Here is an 18,461-nt window from a genome sequence, read left to right as displayed (position 1 = left end):
TGATTTGGGGTTTGTTTGGGCTTTATTTGGGGTTAATTTGGGGTTTATTTGGATTTATCTGGGATGTATTTGGGGTTAGTTTGGATTTATTTGGGGTTTATTTGGGGTAGAGTTTGGATTTATTTTGGATTTCTTTGGGGTTTATTTGAGGCTTGTTTGGGATTTGTTTGGGGTTGATCTGGGGTTGATTTTGGGTTTATTTGGGGTTTATTTGAGATTTATTTTGGGGTTGATTTGGGGGTTATGTGGATTTATCTGGGGTTGATTTGGGGTTGATTTGGATTTATTTGGGATTTTTTGGGGGTTGATTTGGGATTTATTTTGGGTTGATTTGGGGTTGATTTGGGACAGCTCCAGGTGCAATGTCTGCAGAGAGACCCTGGGTACAAAGCTGGAAAAAAACCCAAACTGTCAGGAAACCTCAAAAATCCCCTCTCCTTTTTTTTTCATTTTGACCCCATTTTTTGCATTTTGTGTTAGTATTTTTACACTTTGACCCCATTTTTTTCGATTCTGTCACCATTTTTTTCCATTTGGACCCAATTTTTTACATTTCAGGTTGGTTTTTTTTCGATTTTGACTCCCATTTCTTTGGATTTCATCTCCGTCCTAGGGTGACTTTATGATGCCTGTATCTCCAGTCGTCTGTCCTGTTTGTGCTGTATATTGAGTTCTGTGCCTTTCAGACTGGTTCTAAGAGCAAGGAGAAGCGCGGAGTTTGTTTTGAGAAAACTGCCTGACTCCTCCACATTCTTCTCCGGACGGGGTGTTCGGCGGAGGCTTGGAGACACTGCAGGACAGAGATCGTTTTGCTTTTAGCTAGTTTCAGCTAGCTAGGGCACAGAAGTTCCCTGGACTGGTTTTTTGCCCTTTTTCTTGGAGCTGTTCAAACCTGCTCTGGACTGAAAAGCCATGGGAGCACTGGGGGCTGCCCCTGCGGCAGGACTCTGGCTGTGGGCTCAGCACGGCCAAGTTCCCGTGTTCGGACAGACTCAGGGGCTGCCCCCGGGGAGCGCGGGGCTCGAGCGTGGAACGGACACGCGGACAAACGGCCCCAGGGCTTCAGCTGCAGCGGCGGCAGCGGCGGCAGCGAGTCTACGACCCTCGCCGTCTCTCTCCTGTTCCTGCTCTCCCTCTCCCGCATTCCCGCACTCCGTCTCGGTGTCCCGCAGCCTCTCCCGGTGTCCCTTTCCCGGTCTCCCCAGCCCCTGTCGGTGTCCCCGTCCCGAACTCTCCCTCTCCCCCCGCAGGGCCGGGCCATGCCCCCGGCCCGTCCCCGGCCCCGGGCGGGGCTGCCCCGGCCCCGGCCCCGGCCCCGGGCGTCCCGCCGCGGCCTCGCCTCCGCCCGGCTCTGGCCGTACTGGCGGCGGCGCTGCTGGCCGGGCATCAGCGCCTGGGGCCGGGGCGGCATCGCCGCCCTTTGGCTGCGCCTGTGCCCAGCCCGGCCCCGGCCCCGAGCCCGGCCCGAATCACGGCCCCGGCGCCTCCCGGGCCCCGCGGAGGACACACGCGGCGCGGCCGCTCCCGCCGCCTCCGCTGCGGCTTCCCCGGCCCGAGCTCCGCCGCTCGGCAGCGCGGCCGCCGGCCCCGAGCCGCCGGGGCCCGGGGCGCTCGGGGGGCGCTCGGGGGCCGTGTCTGGCCCCGGGCCGAGCGCTGACGGCCGCGTGTCGCCCGCAGGGAAGGCGCAGGAGGCCCTGCAGGAGCGCTACCGCCTGGGTTCGCTGCTGGGGCGCGGAGGCTTCGGCAGCGTCTGCTCGGGGACGCGGCTCTCGGACGGCGCCCCGGTGAGCGGCGGGGCCGGCGGCGGGCGGAGGAGGAGGAGGAGGAGGAATAGGAGAAGACCGGGGCGCGGCGGGGCGGGCGGCGAGCTCAGCCCGCTGCTGCCCTTTGCTCGCAGGTGGCCATCAAATGCGTGCCGCGGGATCGCATCCAGCACTGGGGCGAGCTGGTGAGTGAGCGGGGCCAGCGGCAGAAGCCGGGCCGGGCCGGGCCGGGATGAGCCGGGGCCCGGCAGGGTGGGAGCCGCCGGGAGCCGTGCGGGGAGAGCGGGCGTGGGGTGAGCGGGGGGCCCAGAGCATCCGGGGCTGGGTGAGGGGTCCCGGAGCCCTGGCACGGCCTCGGCCCCACTGACGGCATCGTGGTCCTCCCGCAGCCCGACGGCGCCCGTGCGCCCCTGGAAGTCGTGCTGCTGCACAAGGTGTCCTCTGGATGCGCTGGTGTCATTCAGCTCCTGGAGTGGGTTGAGCTCCCCGACAGCTTCTTGTTGGTGCTGGAGCGTCCAGAGCGGAGCCAGGACCTCTCGGGTTTCCTGGCGGAGCGGAGGTTCCTGCCGGAGGAGGAGGCGCGGGGGCTGTTCCGCCAGGTGCTGGAGGCCGTGCGGCACTGCACCAGCTGCGGGGTCCTGCACCGCGACATCAAGCCCGAGAACATCCTGCTCGACCTGGCCACCGGGCAGCTCAAACTCATCGACTTTGGCTGTGGCGCCTTCCTCCAAGACACAGCCTACACCCAGTTTGCAGGTGAGCCCTCGCAGGGGATGTTCCTGGGCATCTCATGGCCCAGCCTGGCTGTAGCACCGGGGCTTCCCCCTCTCGCTGCTAGGAGCAGGATTATTTCTTGAGCCAAGTTGCTTCTGGGTGGGACTGGGAGGGGGCCAGCCCCCACATGCCCAGGGATGCTGGGGCGAGGCTCTAGGAGCAGCAGCATCCCCTGATGAACTCCGTCTGTGTTCCATAGGAACCCTGGCCTACAGCCCACCAGAGTGGATCCACCACCAACGCTACCACGGCGAGGCAGCCACGATCTGGTCCCTGGGCCTCCTGCTGTACCACCTGGTGATGGGGAAGCACCCGTTCAGGAGGGGCCAGCAGATCATCTGGGGGCGGATCTTGTTCCCACGATGGCTCTCTCAAGGTGGGTCCTCATCTCTGGGCACAGGGGAATACCTGTGTTGGGAGACAGCAGCAGGCTCATGAGCACCCTGCCCTGGCAGCTGCTGAGGAGGTGGCACGTCCTGCTCTCCTCCAAACACAGAATCCATCGGGAAGTTTAGGCACAGCTCTGGGCACACCCAGCATGGCCTGGGCACGGCAATGGGGGGCAAAGCAGATGGGATCCTTCTGCAGCTGACTGGTGGGTTCTGGTTTCTCTCTTCAGAGTGCCAAGATGTTATTAAGAGGTGCGTTTCCATGCAACCCTTGGACAGGCCGTCCTTGGAAGACCTCTTCCATGATCCTTGGCTGCAGGGTGTTCATCTGCCCTAGAAGATGGGAGAGGTCCATGTGCACAACTGGATCCAAAAACCTGGCAGGTAACAGCTCCACACATCTCATGGCAACCAGTGGCAAAGAAAACCAGCCTGGTTTTGTCCTGCCTGTAGCTCTGAGCAGGGATCATCATCAGGGATCATCTGTGCTGGAGCTTAGCTGCTGGAGACCTGGTCTAGCCAGCACTGGTGGCCACCATCCAGCCTGGGTTTGCTTGTCCTGGTTCATGGATGGCTGGGCCCCTGGGCAGAACACGGACAGCCTGGTGTGGCCCCCAGGGAAGGAGGAGCCCCTGGAGAAGCTCTCTCAGGTGGGGCTGCTGCTGGAGACACCGAGGACAACCTCAAGGATGACAATCTCTTGCTCGACCTGGCCACCGGCAGCTGAAGATGATCGACTTGGATTCTGGCACCTTCTTCAAAGACACGCTCCATGCCCAATTTGCAGGTGAGTCCAGAGCCAGGGGGATGCTCCCAGATGTGGGCATGGCACGGCCTGGGCGGGCACCAAAGGTTCCCCCCTTTGCTGGGGCAGATGTAACAAATTCTTCACTCGGCTGTCCAGGCGCTTTTTGGCTCTGGGCAGCTGCTGAGGGGCTGGATGTGCCATGGCTGGCTGCAGGCTGGGCACATGTCCTGCCCTCCTGCTCTGCCCCCAAAGGCAGCAGGGATGGGCAGGTTTGGGCCCAGCTCTGAGCACGGCCAGCACGGCCTGGGCACTGCGGGCGGCTGGGACAAGGGCACAGAGCCTTCAGCTGACGGGCAGTTTCTGGTTTCTCTCCTTGCAGCCGGGCTCTGCGGATGCTGAGGCTGCTCTGGGCTCTGCCAGGGCTCTGCTGGGCTCAGCCCCGGGCACGGCTGGGCTCGCTCTGCCCTCACACTGCTCTGACAGCTTTGCATCAGACGAGCCCGCTCCGAGCACAGCGCCTGAGCTTTCTGCTTTTGCAGGTGAGTGAGACTCTCCTGCTGGCCAAGAGATTGCAGTCAGGGATCCACATCCACTTGGCAGGAACCCAAACACTCCACAGTCCCAGCTGAATGCCTGGATCTCCACAGGATGTTTCATCTGTCCCACTCTTCATTCCTTTTTGGCTGGAATTGTGCAATTGCCCTTTCTTCCTCCTCCAGAAGTGCCACAAGTGAGCAAAACCTGGAGAGTGGACGGTGTTCCTAGGGCAATGCAGTCTGGAGCTGATGGATGAAGAATTGCCCTTCTGCACCTCCAGACCAGAGCAAAAAGCTGTAAGTGGGACTTTGTGTCTTTAAGAAACCCCTGACAATTTCAAAGGGAATGTGCAGCTCATTCACAGGCTGAGAAGGAAGGTCATCTTGTAAAGGATTTGGTGTTCGGCAGAGTTTAGATTCCCAGTCCTGCTTGGAGCTGGCGGGGCACAAAGCAATTTCCTATTGCTTCAACCACAATTTAAAATAATACTGGAAACAAATGGAAAATCTTTTTAAAAAGGCTGCTGAGGTCAGTAGGATGAATCCATGCTATCAGCACATTTACAAACTAAATAACTGAGATCTCATTTTAAACAGATCAGTTATCTTTTTCCAAAGTTATGAAGTATTTTTCACTACACATTTGGGTGTTGCTTTTATATTTCTCTTTTTTTTTTTTTTCTGTGGATTTCTTCTTCTTTATTTTTTTAAATAGAAAACATGTCCTAAGGAAGGAATGTCCTTTGCTGCTGGTTCCCGTGTGGAGCAGCTCCCTTCCCGCTGGCTGAGCTGCTCAGGCAGAGCCCGGCAGCTCCTGGCCCTGCAGGGCTGAGGCTTTTCCCCATTGCTGTGCACAGACTGATGGAGCAGCACTGCTGAACACGGGGACACACAGAGGGAGCAGAAGCAGCTGCCTTTGTCCACCTGAAGCTCCAAGGTGCAGACTCTGAGCACACAGGGCTGGAAGAGACTGGCAGGCTCCCTGTTTGCTGTGCTGCCCCACTGGTGCCCGGCCCAGCTCTGTGTGAGGCAGAGGGAGAACAAGGGGCAGCTCCCTGCCAGCCCCAGCCCAGGGACCCCTCCGGCCCCGGGGCTTGGGGCACTGTCAGCACCCGCTGCTCCAGCCACCGCTTCTGCTGGCCCTGACAGCAACAACCAAATTGTGGCTGATCCCGAGGGGCAGCAGCAGTGCCTGGATCTGATCCCTCCGTCTGGGGCAGGGCTGGACAAACGACCCCCACAGCAGCAGCAGCACATGGAGCTGACTTTCAGCACAGCCCCTGCCACTGTTCCCTCCCGTGTGCACTGGTGTCACAGCAGCCTGAGGCACCTGGGAGCCCTCAGGGCCAGCAGGGACTTGAGATGGCAGCCCTGGGCTCCTGGGGCTTGTGCAAGGAACACAGCTGAGGACTCCCTCTGCATGTGCAGCTTCCAGGTGGAAAAGGCTGCTGTGAGCAGGCAGCTCCAAGGGCAGAGAAAGGAGGCTCTCGACCCCTGGATCTGTGCCAGTTCCACAGTCCTGGGCAGCAGCCACCGAGCACAGGGGGAACAGAGGGCACAGCAAGAGGGACAAAAGCAGGCAAGGTCAGAGACTGGCAGGAGGCAGACCTGGGAGCAGGAACAGCTGCTTCATTGCACTCCTGGAGAAAGCTCTTGGCTGTTTCTGAGCGCTGAAAGGCGTGAAGGGCAGAGAGGAGGCCACACCAAACCATGCTCCTGATTCCACACCCTCCCCTCTCAGTGTCCCAGAAGGAATTGGATGAACTGTATTCTTCTCTCTGAGTCGTCTCATTCAGCATGAGCAGCTTAGCACCAGGAGCTAAAGGAGCTGAAACCTTAGGCCACAAGAGCTGAGCAAGAGGGACCTTTTTGATAAAGTAATGCTGCTAACATGGACCTGACTGAATCCAGCAGATAAAATCATGGAATTATAGAATCCTTTCTGTTGGAAAAGACCTCAGAGCTCATCAAGTCCAAGTGTTAAGCCAGCAGTGTCAAGCCCACCACTAAACCCTGAAGTGCCAAGGCCTGGACAAGAGACCTGACTGAGGCCTGATCCATGTATGGAATTTCCATGGGAATTCTCATGTTCCCAGCTTTAGCTCTCCCAAATGCCACATTTCCAAATCTCATATTCCCATGGGAAATCTGTCCTCTCCACCTTTATGCTCCAATGCCTCCCGCCCATATCTGACAGATTTCCGGAGACATTCCAGGCAGGTGTGTCCCAGGGGATTTGTTCATTCCTCAGCCTCGATCCCATCGTGTTCCCAGCGCCTCTTGGTGACCTGGGCAGCGCCGTCGGCCACCACAAATCTTCCGGATCCCAGCTGGAAGCAGAGGAATTCCCGCCTGCCATAGCCGAGCCAATGGGATCCCTGGATGCTCCCGTGAGACAGGAGGTGACAGCCAGAAACCTCCTGCAGCGTGTGGAGCCCTGGGGAGGGACTGGACCCAGGGAGACCCACGGGATTGTGTCCCAGCCCCACAGAGCCCCATCGCAGATCTGTGGAGCCCCAGAGTCTGATGGAGACTCACAGAGCCTGATCCCAGTCCCTTGGATCAGCATTGTGTAAAACGCCAATCACTTGTTTTTAAAATTTTAAAAGTTTAATAGTAAATAAGATGGTTATAAAAATAGAATTATAGTAAAAAAATTGAACAATTTTAGAGTTAGGACAATACGAGACAATAAAAACAAAGTTTCAGACGTCTGGGTGCCTCCCCGAGTGAAAATCTTCGGGGAAGGACCCTTGTTAACAAAGGATTATCTCTTAAAAGCAATAGCCTGTTGAATATTCATACAGTTCATACATGATGCATAAATTCCATTCAAACAAAGAATTGTCACTGGTTAGTATCACTTTTTTCCTTTAATCTCTGTGGCGTCCACAGGGCTGAGCGAGGCAGGAGAAGTTGGTCTCTTCTGATAGGGAAGTAGTAAATTCTTTTTTCTCTGAAAGATTTACGTTTTCCTGTGGTTGGTACATAAAAACTACATTTTAACTACAAAACTTCATTTACTATACTATCAAAATATTAATACAACACCCACAATTAACACAACACAACACATATAGTAAATATCTTGCGTAGAGCCATATAATATGCACTTTTCACAATCCTCCCTCTTTCTTTTTATAATTAATTTGGCTCGAGCAATATTCATTGTTTTCTAGCCTTCATTATTCCCTCATTTTTTTCACAAATCAATCTCGCTTCTTTGAAGGGGTCTTCTATATTATTTTGTTTCTTTAACACCATAATCCTTTGTGGTGTTGTTGTAGGCAACTTTTGGTCCATGTTCACTAATTGCATGCCTTGTACCACACTGGTGATGAGCTGAATGAAACAGGGAATCAGACAAGGAAGAAATATTAGACCAGCTGTAGCGCATAAAAGGAAGAAGCCTAACTTTTTCCACCATTCTCCTCCCAACACATTATCCCACCAGCTAGTATTTAGCATTGATTCCCACTTTTGAACTGGTACATGGGCGATTTTTCTGATATCATTGACTATGTCCAGGACGGCATCTCCATTGTCATCTATTTTTAAACAACAATCTGATGTATTGAACTTTCCACAAACACCCCCTTCTTCAGCTAATAGATAGTCTAAAGCCAACCTATTCTGATACACAGCCGCTCTTGTTTGGGTTTGTTGCCTTGATATTAATTCCATTGCCTGACCAGTTTTGTTCGTTATTATCTCTACAGCGGCTTGAAGTCTTGTAATACGATTTAGCATATAAATTGGGGTTCGATATCCCCAACTCCCATCTTGTGCCCAGGTGGCTGGCCCATGTGTTTCCAGTATGCGTTCAGGGGGCCATTCCTCATCTCCCCATTTTTGGAATCCTCCAATGAATTCTCTTTTGTTTCTCTTTAGATCCTCATAAACTGGTATCCCTAATTGATCTCCATCAGGTCCTGGTAAAAGAAAAAATCCTGGCTGTATAATTCCCAGAGTGCAGCTCCCTTTCCACTGGGAGGGGAGTTTTGGGTATGCTTTTTTTCCACATATCCAAAATAAGCCGTCTGGAGCTTTCCAATAGTTAAATTTTTGTTGATCTATATTCTCCCAAAATTTGGAGATTTCCAGGATGCTATAGTAAGGATTTTTACCTGTATCATTACATTGAAAAAGTTTTATTTTGTTATCATACTTACAATTCACTTTTTTTTGCTTTTTCTTGGGTCCAATACACGGTTGGTGCTTCTGGGACTCACCATACAGAAGTTCCATTACTAACCTTATATCTTTTACAGGGTGTTTTTCCTACTTCATAAAGGAGCCTTTTCCCAGTGCACCAGAGACATTCTTCTCCTATCACTGTTGAGCTTAAAATCCACCCTTCTGGTCTGTTTTCTCCACTTGTACTTACTTGGTTCCAGTTCAGAAGCTCAATTGGGCCTAAGCTGCTGCCTTTCCATGGCCATTCTTCTGACATCAAAGCCCCTCCACAGACCCAACAATTGATTATGTTAAGTTCCTTACTAATTCTTTCCCCCAATTCTACAAACTGGTTTTTACCCATCCTTGAGATATCTATTTCTTTTTCTAATTGCTGTTCAAGTTTGGTATACAAATCTTTGATCGAAATTGGCACAGGTTTAGGTGGTTGTACTGACTTAGCCTTTTTGCTTATCAATTGCTCTTTTACTAAATCCTGTGCTTTTTGTCTAGTAATGTAGGTAAAACAAATCCATCTCTCCTCTTTTGGGCACTGACTTCCCATCCTGCTACCACTTGTTCCTAAGTTCTCTGCAATCCAGTACTTTTTCCCCTTATGGATGCAATTGCCTAATTTGGATGGGTTGTAACAGTGGCTGTTGACATGAGTGTGAGAAATGAAAAAAGAACCTCGGTGTCTTTCCATGTACAGCTTTTGGTAACATCTGTAGCATGGCCTTGTCGATATCCCAAAAGGGAGAAGACAAAACTTGAGTGACAGAAAAAGGAGTAACAGAGGTCCAGTATGGCTTATACTCCCACCTCCCAGGCCTATGGGGTTGCAACCCACAGCAGGTGTATTTGATCTTCTTGGTGGCGAATACAGAGGCCAATCTGGTCTTGCCCTCTACTTCCTTGTCACTTCTTCTTAGCTAATTTCCCGACAAAGTGTTTTTGACACTCTTTAACTGTCGTTTCCCACTGTTCTTCAGGTATCTCCCATTCAACAGGCACAATAATTCCCATCCACAAAACAAAGTTATTATTTCAGTTTCTTCGAGTTCTGCCTGGATAGGAGATCGACTTGGCCCTTGACACTTCCTGCAATGAGAGCGTCGCTTGTGTGAACTACAATACCAATTCTTCCCACAATCTAAACATTTACATTTAACCCAGCTAGCATGTCTGGTATTTGGGTGGATCAAACAGGGTATTTGGTCTGGCACTGATGGAAGTTGCAACTCCTCTTCCTCTTTGCATAAATCACAGGCTAAGGCGTGAATACAAGAGTTCTCTGTCCGAAACAGTCCTGATCCTCCTGTTTGGAGTGGAAGTATTCCTCCCCAAGGACGGCATTGGAGGTGTCTCAAAGCTTGTCCAGGCGGTACTTGAAACCACTGATATAAGCTTGGCCTTATCTCCCAATTAGGTGTGATCCTGTGTATGTTTCCTGGACCATTTGGGTCTTCCCAGTTCATTACCACCCAGTCCCCGTTTAAGAGTCAATTTTGTATCACCCGGTTCAGATGTAATCGTCCACTCCTTAGGTTCTTGCACAGGTCCTTTGATTCTGCTGGCGTGGATCCACCCTCGTTCCTTGGTCCGGATCGCGGCCTCGGTCGTCAGCAATACCTGAAAAGGACCTTCCCATTGAGGAGTTAAAGATTGTTCTTTCCAGGTTTTTACTAGCACCCATTCCCCTGGATGAACATTATGGATTTTAAAGTCTAAAGGTGTGGCTTGAGGGATTATTCCTTTTAACCGTAAGTTTTTAAGAGTTTTCACAATGGTGTTAACGTATCCTTTAACGCTCATTTCCCCTACCTCATAGGTAGCATTTTCATGTTGGGTGGTTAAAAAGGGTACCCAAACATCATTTCATAGGGTGACACTCCCAGGTCTGACCTGGGTTGTGTTCGGATCCTCAATAAAGCCAAAGGTAGGCATTGTACCCGTGACATTTGGGTTTCAACTATTAACTTGGTCAAAGTTCTCTTTAAAGTCTGGTTCATCCTTTCTACACGACCAGAACTCTGTGGATGCCATGGGGTATGCAGCTCCTATTTTATTCCTAAAGATTGAATTATCTGTTGTAACACTTTTGACGTCAAATGCGTTCCTCTCTCTGAGTCTATTCTATTAACCATTCCATATCTGGGAATAATCTGTTGTAAAAGGGTTTTACTTACCATGTTGGCTGAGGCCTTGGTAGTGGGAACTGCTTCTACCCAATGAGTTAGATGGTCTGTAATTGCTAATAAATACTTCCATCTCTGTACTTGCGGAAGTTCAGTAAAATCTACTCGGATACTTTAAAATGGTTGAAGAGCTAACTCACGACCTCCTAATGTTGTTTTTCTCATTAGCTTTTTGTTTATCCTTTGGCAAGTTATACATTTTTCAGTTACTTGCTTTGCTACTCCAAAAATCCCAATGCATCCATAGTTCCTTAAAAAATGATCACACAAAGCCTGAGTACCCCAGTGGGTTTTCTGATGCATATCTTCTAATATTTTTCTAGCCAGTATTTTATTAAGTAATTGTCTTCCATCAGGAAGTTTCCATTTCCCTGATTCAGCCTGTTCTTCTCCTATCTTGTTTAATTCTTTTTTCTCTGCTACACTAAACTTTGAGATTTACAAATTTTCCTCATTTGGAGTTAATATTAACATAACTCTTTCAGCTCCATTTTCTGCTGCATCCTTAGCTTCCTGATCTGCTAAATTATTTCCTCTTATTTCTGGGGTCACTCCTTTTTGGTGTCCCTTAATGTGCACTATAGCTATTTCTTCAGGTAGTTTTAATGCCTCTAAAATCTCTAAAATGAGTCCCTCATGTACTAATCCATTTCCTCTTGAGTTAAGTAATCCTCTTTCTTCCTAAATTTTTCCAAAAGTATGTACTACTCCAAAAGCATACCTCGAATCAGTATATATAGTTCCTTTCTTGTGTGCTAAATATTCCAGTGCCTTTTTTAGAGCATATAATTCACAAGTTTGAGCTGACCAGTTTGAAGGTAATTTTCCTTTCTCAATAGTTTGCATGTTTTTTCCATCAACTACTGCATAACCTGACATCCTTTTTCCTTGTAGACATCTGGAGGAACCATCCACATAGATTATTTCCCCTTCTGAAAGGGCTTGTTCTTTAAGATCCCCTCGAACTTTTGTTTGATATTGGATAATTTCTAAACAATTATGTATTAGGTTATCTGCTGGTTCTCCATATAAGAATTGAGCTGGATTTAAACTTCTGTTTACTTCTAATGTCAGATCATCACTATCTATCAAGATTGCTTCATATTTTAACATTCTAGAGTCTGTCAACCAATTTTCAGCTTTTTGATTTAACACATTTCGAACCACATGAGGTGTGCACACAATTAGTTTACCTCCAAAAGTAAGTTTACGACTTTCTTCTACCAGGATTGCAATAGCAGCTATAGCTTGAATACATACTGGCCAGCCGTGGCTCACTGGGTCCAACATCTTTGATAAATAAGCTACTGGTCTCTTTACTCCTCCCCACTCCTGGACCAGAACTCCATGAGCTACCCCCTTTTCTACATTCACATACAGATGAAAGGGTTTTTCTAGTGAAGGTAAGCTTAAAGCTGCTATTGAGGCCAGTTTTAACTTCAATTTTTCTAATTTATCATCATCTTCCTTGGTCCATTTTATATTATCTCCCTCTGTCAATTTCTCATACAAAAATTTTACTGCCTGTGTGTACCCCTCAATCCATAATCTACAATATCCCAATAATCCGAGTAGTTTTCTGATTTCCCTCTTTGAAGAGGGAGGTGGAAGGGATAAAATTCCTGCAATTCTCTCTGGACTGAGCCTTCGACTACCCTTACTTATCAAGTGTCCAAGATATTTTACCTCTGGTTCTACAAATTGCAGTTTCCCTTTTGATACCCTTAATCCTTTTTCTCCAAGAAAATGTAAAAGTTTTATTGTAGCTTCTCTAACTTCAGCTTCATCTTCCTCAGATAGTAGAAGATCATCCACATATTGGATAATTTGTATTCTAGGAGGAGTGGAGAAGGCTTGCAGTATTTTTTTTTCCTAAAGCTTGCCCAAATAAGTTTGGAGACTCTGTGAACTCCTGTGGTAATTTTATCTATCTTAATTGCTGCTTTCTTCCAGTTTTTGGATCTTCTCATTCAAAGGCAAAGATATCTCGGCTCTCCTTGGCTAGTGGACAGGCCCAAAAAGCATCTTTAAGATCCACTACACTAAACCACTGATGCTGGGGTGGAACTTTACTTAGAAGTGTATAGGGATTGGGTACCACTGGGTAACGAGACCGAGTTCTTTTGTTAACCTCCCTTAAATCTTGTACTAGTCTATAACTCCCATCAGGCTTCCTTACTGGGAGAATAGGGGTATTATGGGGAGACATGCAAGGTCCTGAGAAAATATTACTTTCATTTTAGACTGCATCTCTTCCCAAGTATAAATATTCGGACCTAAAAATTGGTCTAGTTGTTCAGCTGTGCTTATAGGATCTTCTAAAATTCCTTTGATTTCTTTTTTAAAATTTCTGACTTCAGAAGAAGTCAAAGGGGCATTTACAAGCCCTGTTCCACCCCCTCCCATTGGGACTTCTCTCAGTGGCAATAGACTAATTTCTTTATCCCATTTTTGGTTTTCATCCTCTGCAGTCTTTTTCCCGTGTTTTGAGAAAGAATCCAGAGAGGGCTGTCTTTTAAGTGAACTTCTAGTGATTCGATAAGGCATTTCTAGGGAGAAGTCGTTTCTCTGAGCAGTAGCTGTGGTTACCGAGGGCACGGAGCTCAGGGCAGGAAGGGCGGTGAGGGCAGGGCAAAGCGCCGAGGTTTGGTCCTCCAAGGGCGGAGCGTAGGCGGGGTTTGCTGCCGGGACCGGCAGAGGAGGGGGCAGTTCTGGGGGATAGCAGAGGGGAGCGTGGGCAGCCTGCACGGGGCTGGTGGCGGCTGAGTCAGCGGCTCCCGGCAGAGACAAAGCAGCAGCGGCGGCAGCGCCCAGCGCAGCCGGCACGGGCAGGGCAGCCGGGGATCGGGCAGTGGGGGAAGCGATCGGAGATAGGACGGCTGGGACCGACGGGACCCCCGGCACGGTCGGGGCGGTGGTCTTAGACCACGCGTCAGGAGGGACCCCCGGCACGGCCCCCAGGGCGGCCGCAGACCAGGCAGCCGGGGCAGACGAATTCACCGGCGGGGCCGGGGATGGGGTGTATGCGGGAACCGGCGCAGCTGCCGCGGGCTGCGAGCCCGCACTCGGGACGGGAACCGGGGCAGGCGGGGCTGAAGCGGGACCCGGGACAGGGGGCTCGGCCACGAACGGCGGGAGTGCGAGCGGGAACGGAGGTGGCAAAGCCTGGAAAGGATCCCACTCTTTTGCCTTCTTTTCTTCTTGTTCCCTTCCCTTTTCTTTCCCCTTTTTCTTTTCTTGTTTCATCTCGGGCGTTTCTGATATGTTTAAGATTTTTATTCTCCTAAAATCTCCTGTCCAACATGTGACATACTCTCTTTCTTCAGGATTAAATCGTTCTTTTGAATTTACAAATATATTTAGAGCCTGACAAATCCAGTTCTCAAAAGAGCCATATCTGGGCCAATAAACGTGGTCAGATCTTATTTCCTTCTCTGCCTATTCTATCATGCAAAATTGTATCATCTTTACCTTTTCCTTTTTTTTTTGTACAAGGGTTTTTATCCCAGTTAGCTAACATAATGCTGAGAGGGCTATCTTGAGGTATTTCTGTTGGTAATTTTTTACACCCTTTTTTCTTCCTTGTATCCAACTTACTGTTTTTCTGTCCCATTTTTCAAGATTTTATCTATTCATCCCCCACCTCTGTTTTTCACTTTCTCTTACAACCTAAAGACCACTTACTTCTATCGATGCACACTCTTAGGACATGAAGCCTGTCGCCAGAGAATCGTGGCTTTGTGTGGCCCCCTCTCACCTTGGGTTTGGTCTCTGGGTTCCAGTATAGCTGGGCCTCTGAGGAGGGCCCAGAATCTGGTCGCCTCTGGTGCCGATCCACCCATGAGGCTAATTTGCGTGTCACTTACACTTCACTACTGCACCCCCCCTCCACACGCCCGGAGGAAAAGGGCTGAATCGCGGGTCACACACACTTCGCCACAGCCCCCACCTGCCCGGGGAAACTGAGGCAGATTTTGTGTGTGACTCACTCCCACACAACAAAACAACAATAAGGTACCTTTTACTTTCAAATCACCTATTACAATTTTCGGTGTTACTGGCCAGTCCCGGTGCTCTTGGATATCCCCTCAATCTAGCTGTGTTGTCCAACCCTAGATGTTCTTGGGCATTTTTTTTCCCTCAATCTAGCTGCGTTGTCCAACTCCAGATGCTCTTGGGCATAACCTCAATCCGGCAGAACCCTGGGTGTTCTTGGGATATTTAGTCCCTCAACCCAGCAGGTTTCAGTCCTGGATGATCTTGGGGCAATAACCCCTCAATCCAGCAGACTTTTTTTTTTTTTTTAAACTTCATAGGGGTCCCACCCCTTCTCTAAAACTCAGTCCCAGTTTCCCTGGGGGGGATTCTCTCACTCTTCTTATGACCCGCTTCGTCTCTTTACTGGCCGTTTTTCTCGCGAAAGAACGGAAACGCAGCATGGGAGACTCCGCACTCGCTTAGCAGGTCTGGGATAACCAGCTGCCTCTCATTCACACACATTCATCCCCCCCTTAACCGCCCCCCCAAACCAATACTTACCTGTCCTTTGTCCTTGGGCCTTTGTCTTCGTGTACACTTTAGTCTTAGGGGCTAACTACCGCGGTTTTAGGGAATCTTTTCCCTTTCTTTGTTTTATTGCCTCCTTTTGTCCATTGATCGTAACCTGCATCTGCCGGTCACAGCAGGGGAACACAGAGCGAGGCTGCCAACTGGGCAGGGCGCGCCGTCCTCACCCTGATTCCACTGAGGCACCAGCAGTGAGGTGTTTTAACCATCCTCTGCTACCATAATTGTGAAAAAAACGCCAATCACTTGTTTTTAAAATTTTGGAAGTTTAATAGTAAATGAGATGGTTATAAAAATAGAATTAGAGTACAAAATTGAACAATTAAAGTTAGGACAATACGAGACAATAAAAAACAAAGTTACAGACGTCTGGGTGCCTCCTCCGAGCAAAAGGCTTTGGAGAAGGACCCCTGTTAATAAAGGATTATCTCTTAAAAGCAATAGCCTGTTGAATATTCATACATTTCATACATGATGCATAAATTCCATTCAAACAAAGAATTGTCTCTGGTTAGTATCACTTTTTTTGCTTTAATCTCTATGGCGTCTTCCGGGCTGAGCAAGGCAGGAGAAGTTGGCTTCTTCTGATAAGGAAGTAGTAAATTCCTTTTTCTCTGAAAGATTTACATTTTCCTGTGGTTGGTACATAAAAACTACATTTTAACTACAAAACTACATTTACCATACTATCAAACTATTAATACAACATTACTAATCAATACAACATAATACATATAGTAAATATCTTGCATAGAGCCATAAAATATGCACTTTTCACAATTAACAACAGGTAAGTAGAACTTTGAAAACATTCAAGCCAAAGAATGGCTCTGCAAAAAAACCCACCTGTATGCATTACCGAAATACTTCACTACAATATCAGCTTGTGTTGATCATATTTCAAGAGCTGGGTTAAATGTGATGTAATTGTGCCATCAACCCACTTGAATCCAACCTTTCTTTAATAACTGCCATCCCCAGAGGGGTCCGCAGAGGGGGAGGTTGGATCGGGGGCGCTCTGGGGACTCGGGGTTCGAGATGGCAGCGCCCTCCTGGCCGGGATCCGGGAGAGCCGAGTCCATCCCTGCGGCTTTCCAGGATATTCCCACCAAGGACAGGTCCCCGGGGGAGCCTCGGTGGCCCCTGGGCCAGGGGAGGACTGGGGAGGATTTTCCACGCTGGCACCGGCATGGTGGGAGCTGTTTCCAAGTGCCCAAGGGGGGCTGTGGCAGCCAAGCAGAGATTTCCCAATGCTCTGCCTCTTTTCTTGGCCTGATCCGTGGGATCCGATGGCGTGTGCCCGTCCCTGGAGCTGTAGCCGGTGTTTGGAATAAACGCTGAGGGCCGTGCGTGACGTGGCCACCCAGGTCCTTGTCACTCGGGCCGTTCCCTGCCCAGACGGATTCCCTGGAGTTGGGGGCTGTGTCCTGGTGTCGTGGGGCTCCCCAGCATGAAAATCCAGGAATGGTTTGGGTTGGAAGGGACCTTAAAGCCCACCCAGTGCCAGCCCTGCTGTGGCAGGGACACCTGCCACTGTCCCGGGGTGCTCCAAGCCCCGTCCAGCCGTGTCCAAAGGCAGCAGCCAGGCAGAAATGCGCTCGCCTGGCTGGGGCTGTGAGCTCCTCTGACACCAGCATGACGACAGATGCCATAGAATTCCATAGAATTCCATGTTTCCAAGGGAAACAGCCCTAGAGAGCCCCAGAATCCTGGAGGATTCCCTCTCCGGGGCAGGAGGGTGCTGAAACGCTGAGGAGCCCCCCATTTGCCCACTTTCCTGACTTTGAAGCCCCTTCCCAAGCTCCTGTCCCTGTCCTCAGTGAATTCTCCAGCCAGGAGGGGATTGCCCTGATCCAGAGCAGCTATCCCGACAGGAATGCTGAGGGAGCTGCCTGGGCACCCCTGGGATGGGGCTGGGACCCCCAGAGACCCCAGCCCAGCATAATTGAGCCGCCCTAGATGCACCTGTAACCAGTGCCAAAGGCTGAAATTCCCCCAAAGCATCACAGAGTTGCTGGAACCCTTTTCCCACGGCTGATTTCTGCAGGTTTTCATCCTTTTTTGTTTGCACCTGCACGGCTCTGCCAGCCCTCGCCTTGCCAAAGAAATGCGATTCTCAAAAATGATAACTGAGAGTGACCAGGACCGAGTTAAAAAATAAAAGAAACAGGGCGAGATGGTTTATTTGGTGTCAATGATGTCACCTGCACAGCTCCCGCCATGGGCACCGTGCGGGTGGGTGAGAGGCTGGACATGAGGCCAAAGGTGCCCTGGGCTGAGCCCCAGCGTGGGCAGCGGCTGCGGGGGGATTCTGCCCCTGGGCCCCGCTCAGGTGAGAGCCCAGCTGCAGGATGGGAGCTGCTGGGGCGAGCCCAGAGGAACTGGAGCCCCTCTGGAGCCGGGCTGGGAGAGCTGGGAATGTTCCCCTGGAGAAGGGAAGGATGCAGGGAGAGCTCAGAGCCCCTTGCAGGGCGTGAAGGGGCTCCAGGAGAGCTGGAGAGGGACTGGGGACACCTGGAGCTGCTCCCAAAATCCCGGGGTGACCCCGGGCCCGAGCCCCGCCCCTTTTAGAACCCTCCGCCTCCCGACCAATCAGATCGCTCGGTTGTGTTCTGGTCACGCCCCCTGTCTGTTGGTTCACACCGTGGAACGCCGCTTGCTCCGCCCCTCAGGCTGTTCCTGGACGCCCATTGGCTGTTGTCAAGGGAGGCGGGGCTTAGACAGGGCTGGGAAAGCAGCGGCGGCGGCACCGCACCGGCGGAACGGAGCGGGCGGAACCGCGTTCAGCTCCTCGCCTCGCCTCGTCTCTTTCCACCCAGCAATGATGGTTGCAGAGGCCCCTCCAGAAACTCTGCTCCGTGGAGAACACCTCCAGCCATCCCCCAGCTAAGCAGGAATGGAGATGATCTCAGCCCTGCTACCTCCGCTGAGGCGTAGCGACCTGGTTCAGGAACGACACGGCAGCCACACCCAGGCTGCTCGGACCACCAGCTCACAGACACCAGTGTGGTGGACGGCTAATGGCGTTTATTAACTGGTTACATGGAGTTATAGAACCTCTGTTTGCTACATCACTTCCGTCTGCTTACGTTACAAGTTAGGTGTTGCTTACCTTATCAGGGACACTAACCAACTAAGTATTGAGGGAGGGGTTCTGTCTGCCCGTACAACGCGATATCTTCCGACCGCCTGTCCCTAATCTCCCACACAGCCCCCCTTGTAAGGGAGGGTGACAGACATGACCTGGCCCCAAATTATAACCACAGAAGTGGTTTACTATCAAATACATCCCACCCACGCAGCCATGCACA

At 50.7% G+C, this 18,461-nt stretch overlaps 1 pseudogene; it reads left to right on the top strand.

Moving 5' to 3' along the window:
- LOC120764662 (uncharacterized) overlaps positions 1-18,461 on the top strand; it is a 263,621-nt pseudogene that overhangs the window by 62,247 nt on the left and 182,913 nt on the right.

Source organism: Hirundo rustica, chromosome 34 (genome assembly GCF_015227805.2).
Source record: "Hirundo rustica isolate bHirRus1 chromosome 34, bHirRus1.pri.v3, whole genome shotgun sequence".
Classification (NCBI taxonomy): domain Eukaryota; kingdom Metazoa; phylum Chordata; class Aves; order Passeriformes; family Hirundinidae; genus Hirundo; species Hirundo rustica.
Note: the sequence above shows the minus strand (reverse complement) of the source record. Positions and strands in the feature narration are given on the sequence as shown.